Source organism: Echinops telfairi, unplaced genomic scaffold (genome assembly GCF_000313985.2).
Source record: "Echinops telfairi isolate 266 unplaced genomic scaffold, ASM31398v2 ScPeMD7_7417;HRSCAF=8455, whole genome shotgun sequence".
Taxonomy (NCBI): domain Eukaryota; kingdom Metazoa; phylum Chordata; class Mammalia; order Afrosoricida; family Tenrecidae; genus Echinops; species Echinops telfairi.
This window is the reverse complement of record NW_022111317.1, coordinates 4,962,168-4,971,060: the sequence shown is the minus strand read 5'-3', so window position 1 is coordinate 4,971,060 and position 8,893 is coordinate 4,962,168. Positions and strand designations below refer to the sequence as shown.

The 8,893-nt window shown below is 55.4% G+C and overlaps 1 long non-coding RNA gene across 1 annotated transcript; it reads right to left on the bottom strand.

Moving 5' to 3' along the window:
* Window positions 1–2,408: 2,408 nt before the first annotated feature.
* LOC123522494 lies at window positions 2,409–8,887 on the bottom strand. The gene is made up of 5 exons (XR_006680751.1): window positions 7,584–8,887; window positions 5,617–5,752; window positions 5,218–5,394; window positions 4,773–5,063; window positions 2,409–2,717 (listed from the first exon to the last, which is right to left on the bottom strand). It is a non-coding gene; the product is annotated as an uncharacterized LOC123522494 (long non-coding RNA).
* Between the last annotated feature and the right edge of the window lie 6 nt (window positions 8,888–8,893).

Genomic DNA, 8,893 nt, shown 5'->3' with positions numbered 1-8,893 from the left:
GGTGCTGTGGAACAAGGGGGAGGCCACTGTGTCGCTCTGTGAAGGCACGGTACGTACTGGAAGCTGTGTGGACTTCCCCTCAATTAAAAAAAAATAGGAAGAAGGAAGAAGAAAAAAGGGCAGAACTATAATACAAAATTTATGATCGGGAGGTACAGACACTCTACTCATTGCTGATAAAGTGGCCAGGGGCCTGACTGTGACAGAGTGCTGGCGGGAGAGCTGGTGTACATGGCACCTCACTGATAGCAGCAGTCCCTCCCAACCCGCCCTTGGCCTGGTAGAGGTGGAAACTGAGGCCCTTGGCCTTTCAGTTAGTAACTTCCTGTTCCTCAAACAAGCCAGCCACACTGCCCCGGGCAGGCACTGACCTTTGCTGAGCCCCCAGCTGGGGATGGACTTCCTGCCAGCCAGCACTCTTTTCCATAGCCTTCTTTCCTGAACGGCTTCGTGACCTCCTTCTAATAGGTCTTTCCTGAGAGCCTCCCTCCACTTTCAAAGAGGACCCCACTTCCCCACCAACATCTACCCCCACCCCCACCCCCCTTGCTCAACCTCGTTTTTGCTCTGGATTAAAAACCAACCCACCCGTGGCCCTCCAGTCCAGTCTCACTCTCAGGGACCTCTCAGAGGGCAGGGAAGAGCCCCACAGGGCTGCTGGGGCGGTTAATCTTTGCAGGAGTGGGCGGCCTTGTCTTCCTCCCATGTGGTCGAACCGCTGACCTGTGGGTTAGCAACCTAATACGTAACCCACCAGGGCGCCTTTCTTCAAAGTGAATCACTATTATCTAGTGACACAATTCTTTCTGTCGCCTCCCTTCAAGGGAATAGGGGTGCTTGTGAAATTGGTGACTGCCGTAACTCCAGGCACACACCAGAGGCCCAATAAATACTTGAGAAATGAATAGGCAGGACTTGACCTTGAGCTGGGCTGGCTCTTTTGGGAGGGCAGCCTGGGAGTTTTAGGCCACCTCACCAGACATGAAATTACCAGAGCTAAGTACCACTTGTTGGCAGGCCATGGCCAAGTGTCACCATGTTCACAAATTGTTCCCTGTGTGGTCCTCCGGTCCCCCAGAGCAAGGCACCTATCTGTGTATCTCTGGCTCTCAGGCTTGGGGGTGAATTGGTCCATTTGATGCCGGTAAGGTAAGAAATGATTGAGTCTGAGCGATATCCACACAGAGGAACAGGAGATGGCGCACATCTGGGTCCCACCCTGGACGTCTCGCTGGGCGGGGAGCCCGGGAGGAGAGTGTGCGCAGGGGTCAGAGTCCAAGGAACAGTGTGACATGGCCTCTGGGGCCCCATGCAGGACTCAGAACCTTGTATGATGAATTCTCCTTCCCAGGGGAAGGGTGAGGCTAGTCCCTCTCCAGCTGGAGACACCCAACAGGGTTGAGGGTCCTCGAGCGATAGCTGCTAGCCCGCGGGGTCTCAGGGGCCACCCTAGAAAAAGGTGGCTAGCTTCCTGTAACACCTGACTCAGGTAGCCACCGCACGGGATGGAATGGCACCAGGTACTGAGCAAAGCCTGCTCTTGGCTCCGCTTCCTCTGTGGACCTGCGGTTCTACACCCAGCCAACGTGCTGCTCTCGCCCGAGGCCACCCTCCCCCCCACTCAGCCAGGCAACAAGACAGAGGAGAACTGCTCCCTAGATTTCGGAGACGGTTGCTCGCTACAGGAGCAGAGAGCCTCCTCTTTGTCCTGAGGGGCACATGGTGGATTCCAACTGCTGACCTTCTCAGTAGCCCAATGTGTAGCCCCCTCTGCCCCCCAGGACTCCTGTTGCATATCTAAGGGCAGTGTAAAAAGTGCAAACAGACTCAGCCCAGGAGAAACAGCATCTGTCCCTTCTGACCACTGCCGTGGGGATTAGCCCGACCCCTTTGAAAATCCTACTGTCATGGGGCCGATGCTGACTCCAGCGACCCCGTGGGACAGAGCAGCACCTCTCCATGGGGTTTCCGAGGAGCTCGCCTCAGTGGGGGCAGCCTGCCTCATCTTTGCCCCATGGAGCGACTATGGGTTCCAACCACTAACCTTTCAGTTAGCGCCGCGTGCTTTAATGACTCTGCTGTCAGGACTCCTTAGATGTCACAAAGATGACCTGCTGTCAGACACATGGCCCGTCCCCTGACCTCACATTAATGGGACGGAGAGATTTTCAACACTGAAGAAATCATGCAACGGGTGTGTGTGTGTGGGGGGGGGAGGTCCTTACACTGAATCTGGGGGGCATATAGCAAGCTACGTAGGCAGTGGTACACACAGACACTCACACACACACCCCTTTTCTAAGCACCTTCCCCATAACGTGACAATATGTCCACAGCGCATAGCTCCAAACTCAAGCCAGTAATTCAGGACCAAGCGAACCAAACAAGCAAAGAAGCGGCCCAGCGGCTTGTTCGGAGCGGCCTTTACTTCTGTCACTTTCTGTGGCCCGTGTTCTAGTTCCTTGTCACTTGTCCTGCTCACAGCTGGTGACAGCCTGCCTCTGTCCTACCTGCCTGTGACCCTCCTCCCTGCGGCGCTCACGCATGGGGGGCACACTGCTTCTCTCGTTTCCCGCCGCAGGAAGCGGAAAGACCCACGTGGCAGGCAGAGCTGGGCGTGGGCGGTCTCTTCTGTCGCCAACGTTCGCAGTCACGAGGCCAGGGCCAGACACGGGTTCAAACGTGCCATGCAGGGCAGGGACCAAACCGAGGCACACCTGGTGGGGGAACAGAACAGCGGGGATGAACATCAGTAGAGCTTGGGGGCAGGGGACCAGGGCCGGCTGGCGTCCAGAGGGCGTCTAGCTCCCCAGCTCTTGTGGGAATATGGGCCCAAGGTGGCCAGCACTTTTACTTTTTTATTTTCCCCCCAGAAAAAGACCAAAACGCAGGTTTGAATGCAAAATCTCTCAATTGTCAAGGGTTGGTTCTAAAAGTACTCTGTGGGGGGAACCTAACCGGCCCGTGGGCTGATGTGGTGCCTGGCAGCCTGTTTGTGTAGGTTGGGGCGCAGTGGGTGGTCCTGGTGGGTTCTAGGCCCTAGCCCCTGAAACTGCTCCCGGGGGTGGTCCCTTCACTCACACTGAGGTTACAGCTGCTGAGTCCCTGGGGTTCCAGTCTACACCCACCCCACACACACACACACACACACACTCACTGCCAGTGCCTGCTGTCCCTCAGATGGACAGATCATGCAGGGCCTCAACTGCCTGGTCTGTGAAATGGGGGTGATAATATGATCCCTTATCAGGGGACCCCATCACAGAATAAGCACGTAACAAGACACAGCAGCTCCTGTGATCTTGTCAGAATGCGCCGTAGGGGCGAGGATGGGAGACTGTGATCTCAGGGAAGACCAGGCCCCAGGAGGAGGACATCATGCTGGGCAGAGCAGAGGTCCGGTGACAGACTGTGGGGTTGCACATAACATTTGTGAAGCCGGGGCGGGAGCAGGCAGGGGGTCAATTCTGCTGTACGTGGGGTCACGCACGTTGGCACCGATTTACCGGCACCCAGCGACGAGGTCATCATCTCTTAGTCCCACACCGCCTTCTTCCTCCCCACCAGCAGATCCTGCCAAAACTCTGGACCCGGGCCTCCGGCGGCCACCCCTGCCGCCTGCCTCACCCCCGCCGCCTGCCTCCACAGCCGGGTCCTCACTACCCTAAAGCCTGTGGTCGGCAAGGTGTCCTGCTTGCTGATGAGGACTGCCCTGTGGGGCAGGATAAGGTATCTAAGTGAATGCGGAACTGGCGGCCTCATTGCCTATCACCTCCGGAACAGAGTCTGAAGTCCTTCACCCTGCATTTGAGGCGAGGAGCCCTGGGGACAAAGTGGGGGTAGGCGCTGGGCTGCTCATTGCAAGCTCAGCAGTTTGAAACCACCAGCCGGCTCCGAGGGGGGAAGCTGAAGCTTTGTACTCCCACGTACAGCCTCAGAAGACCCACAGGGGCAGTTCTCCCCTGTCCTGTAGGGTCGCCATGGGTCGGGACGGGCTCCATGATGAGCTCCTGCTCTGGCCCTGCCTCCGCTGGCATCGGCCTCTGCCCTGCTATTCTTTCTGCTTGCCCCACAGGGCAGTTCCTGCACGGGGCTTTCTGGAGCCAGTCCCCCGCCAAGGCGCCCTCGCTGCCAGCCTTAGCTCTCCCCAGCACAGCACCCTGTGCCGATCCCCTGCTCCTGTCCCCACCACTCGGCTACACCGGGGAGGAGAACCTGGCCTTGAGGACGGTGTGCACTCGCAGCTGGCACAGGGGGTGGGGCGGTGTGGGTGGAATGAGTTCATGAGACCCACCAAAAAGGCATTTTAACAATATCCAAACCATGTCGCTTTTCTCTGAACTCGTTCTGTTGCACGAGATGAGGGTTTTCGGGAACAGGGAAAGAAAAAACTCAAACAACAACCACCGTCATTTCAGCCAACGGCTCAAGTGAGAGGACATGATGGCCACATATGTACAAATGTGCTTGCTACAGTTGATGCACGGGTTGTTATAAGAGCAGTGAGAGCCCCCAATAAAACTATTTTTACAAAATCAGACCAAGTCCACTGCCACGGAGTGGATTCTGGCTCCCGAAATCCCATCAGGGGTATCTGAGACATGGGTCTTTATGGGAGCAGCCAGCCTCGTCTTTCTCCTGGGGAGCAGCTGATGGATTTGAACCATTGACTGCCCGAATCCACCAGCCCACCCGCAGCCCCCACCGCCCTCACCATGTACATTACGGTGGACTTCAGGGGGAAAGAAAGGGGCGTTACTGTGAGCCCTTACAGACGCTGTCCTTTGTTCCGGTCTCTGCGTCCCGGTTATCTCCGTGACCTGGGTGGAGTGCGGCTGACCTCACAGGAGGAAGCGGGCACCCAGCCCCAGGTCGACTGGTGTCTGCAGAGCACGACACGGTGCAACTGGCGTCCACGCACCACCTCTGCGACAGGGCCCAGTCTGCTCGGTCAGTTCTGGCCCGGAAATGGAGAGAAGCCACGGACCCCTGGGCTTTCAGAGCCAAAGGGGGAGAGCAGGGGCGGGCGGGGTGGTGGTGACCTCGGGTGCACGGAAGAAGAGCTGGGGAAGAAAAGAAAGACCGTTGTTTGGGGCGTTCCTGCTCTGGAGGAAAACTCTCTCTGAGGGTTCAGGGAGCAGCCCCTGAATGAATGGCAGGGTTGTTGGAGAGCCCAGTCCCCCCTCCCCAGCCTCATCCGCCCCCGGGAGGGCGGACCTTGCATTGCAGGCAGGAGGCGGGCTGGTCGAGCGGTTCGCAGGGTGGAGGCGGCCAGGCTGCCTGCACTTGGTGGCTCTCTGCGGGAGAGCGAATGAAGACTGGTTCTCTCACGGGGCTGCAGGGCCGGTGCCCAGAGGGAGGGCGTGCTGGCTCAGGTTGGCCGCTTCAATTACTCTGATGATTACAAGAAGGGCCATAAATGGTAAAGCTTATGACTGTCGAGAGCTGCCCGTCCTCCCAGGCTGGGTCTGTCTGCAGCTTATCTTTACAGCTGCCCACACCTCAGAGCTAGGGTCGGAGTCCCCAGAGAACGGAGGAAGGGAGCTAGTTGTCAGGTTCTGATCCCTCAAAAAGTTGATATAGCAGAGCCCGCAAGAGGGAACCGAGGACGCTTACCCAGAAGGCCAGGTCAGGACACCAGCTCAATCCTAACAGAGGATCTGGACGCCCTGAGGGCTAGGCCGCAGGGAGGCCACGAAGGAGCAGGTCTTCAAAAACCGAGGGACAGAGCTGGTCCATCTTGAATTCAAGCCTCAGGAGTAAGTGTAGGACAAGGGCCTTATCAGACATTTCACCAAACACATGTGAGAGACAGCCAAGGAACAGAGAACATTCTTAAAGCAGTTGAGTGCCCCTAGGTACCAGTGCAGGTAACCAAGCAGACCCTGGGGCTGCCCTCTGGGAGTGCCCACTCACGAGGGGACAGACAGATGAGAAGCCACCTGTCGAGTGCTATGCAGAGAAACCAGGGCCTCTGGTTCCCTCTTCCATCAAGAACCCCAGCAACGAGAGGCCAACGCAAGGACAAATCCAGGACAGGGGCATCTATAAGCAAACGGGCCCAAATTCTTCCAAAAAAAGCGAGTGAAATGAAACAAAACGGGGGAACTATCCTCAGAGGATTATCCCCATCACCCTTCCTGGGCCCGTGGGTCAGAGAAAACAAGTTGTCCGAGTATCCGGCATATTTTGGGGACAGTGAAAGCCATTTGTATAGGAACTGAAAGATCCTAGGGGAGGCGTCTTGATGTACGGAGGGTAAAGGTGCCTCTTAGGAAATGCTTGCTGGGGCCGAGAGGGTAATGCAAATAGGACAAGCCTCCGAGGACTGCCAGAGTAGATAAGCATGTTCACGTGCTCGCTGTTCTCATCTTGCAACTTGTCTGCGTGAGTTCAGATGGTCAAGATCAGAAGTTTGAGAGTGAGCAAGCTACGGAGGGGGGTGGACCCATTTCCTGGGGCCGCTGGACTTGTGTTTTGGTCAATGGCGTAACCATTTCCACCCTGAAAACTTCACCCAGAAAAGAAAGCCACGTCCTCGTGGGAGGGACTGAAACGAAGGCTGGCCCAAAGGGGAAAAGCAAGCAACTTGCTATTTGGTTGGTTCTGTCTCCCAACAGCCTTCTGGGACACACTAGAACCGGCCCGGGCTTTCCAAGGCTGGGCATCTTTATGCGCACCTCCTGTTTCTCCTTGGGAAGAAGCTCATGAGGGGTTCAAACTGACCACTTATTGGCGAGCCCCTGAACCATCGCGCGATCAGTGTGCCTTACAATCAAGAACAATCAAAATGTAGTGGTCAGGCACGTTTGGGGGGATTAAAGACTCAGAGCCTGGGAGACCCACAGGGGCAGTTCTACCCCGCCCTTGAATCGGCTCAATGCAGTGTTTGGATTGTTTAGATGCTGGTGGTGGGTGAGGGTGGTGGGGGTGAAGCGGGCAGGAAGACACCACGCTTAGGGGACACTGGGCTTCTTCTAAGAATGAACATGAACATGATGTCACTGAACTACACCTGGGAAGACTGTTAACACGAAAATGCTTTCGAGGACCATTGGCGACCTGTCTATTTATGGCAATAAAACAAAATGTACAAACCACCACCAAGGACCAGACATTGTCTGATCCCACTTAAATATTCTATAGGGAAATTCAGTGAGACAGAGAGTAGGTTAGTGGTGGCTGGGCCCATGGGAGGAAAATGGGAGGTTCTTGCTTAGTGAGCAAGAACTGTGGGGTGAGGAAAAGGATTTGGGGAGGGGGGAATGGTGTGGCATTGGTAAGTACATCAAATCATGAATGCCACCAAAAGGGACACTTAAAAATGGCTCAGATGGCGATTTTAATGTTACCTATCATTTACCACTTTCTTCTTTTTATGCCAAGGGTGGCAATGACAGATCCAGCTAATGGAGGCAAGCCTCAAGGTGATGCTACCTGATGTGGACCTCAGGGGAGTGCTAGGGAAGTGCTCAAACAGGGGAGCCTGATTCTGGATACAGTTTTCAAGAGACCCGTCAGATCAGACCGTAACAGAAACCGGGAAGGAAATGACTTTGAAAGAAACCCACGAACATAATCACCATCATGGGCTTGGGCCTGTTTGTCTTCGGGAACCTTTCTTGGGTCTCCTCCTCCTCTTGTTACTGGCACCCCACATTCTTCTGCAGGGACCTCAACACACACCCTCAGCCAGAACCCTGCTTGGTTGGCTCCTGTCAGCTTGTCTCCTTCTGCAATCCACGCCTTTCTGACATCCTGCTCAGGTCTCCGTTCTCCTCCGGAACCAGGTTTCATGGACCCAGTCTTGTGTTTAAATCCTTCCAGAGCAGCCAAAACCCATTCCTCCACACATTTTCCCAGATCTTCAATCGCCCTTCACCAAGAAACCGGGAGCCACTCTTCCTCGATCAACCTTGTCAGCCCACATTTCCATTCTCAAAATGCACCCATCCTTCTTTGCTTTCCTCGACCCCCCTCTCCACCTTCATCCCCAGGAGCTCTTTTTAAATTTATTGCCACCCTTCTGTCTTAGGCTCAGTCTCTCCTTTCTTTTCAGTCCCTCTCCCTCCCCCCTTCCCCCCCAGCCGTAAGCCGTTCTTGGTGTAATATTTCCTTCTGCAGCCGCTACTCTTTCAACTTCTGTCCTCTGTCTCATTATAGGTACTGTGACCTGGAGCGTTCTTCTCCTCCCGAGAAACCAACTCATCAGCAATATCCGTCACATCAAGCAAGATGACCCCGTCAACGTCCACATCTTCTGCAGTCCCTTCTGGGTCCTCAGCACTTCCCTCCACATGGTCTGAAGAGATTTCTTCCATGGGATCATTCCCGGTCAACTCAGTCACTCTTTCCACAGTCTCACTTATGTCCTCCAACTTCTCCTCACTGGTGCCCAGCTTCTTATCACTGGTTTCCAACGTCTCACTGTTGATCACCAGCTTCTCCCAGCTGGTCCTCAGCTTCTCCCGACTGGTACCCACTGTATCTCCAGTGGAAATCAAATCGTCTCCACTGGTCCTCCGCTTCTCTGCACTCGATCGTGATCCCTCTCCTCTGGACCCCTGCCTCTCTCCCTTGAAAGCCCTTTCTCCACTAACCTCCAGCGTCTCTGCACTGGATCCCCGCTTCTCTGTACTCACCCCCAGCTTCTCTGCACTGGATCCCCGCTTCTCTGTACTCATCGCCAGAATCTCTGCACTGGACCCCCGCTTCTCTGTACTCACCCCCAGCTTCTCTGCACTGGACCCCCGCTTCTCTGTACTCACCCCCAGCTTCTCTGCACTGGATCCCCACTTCTCTATACTAGCTCGTTTCTCTGTACTGGATCCTTGTTTCTCTACACTCATCCTCAGCTTCTCTGCACTGGATCCCCGCTTCTGCAGGGGGTCTA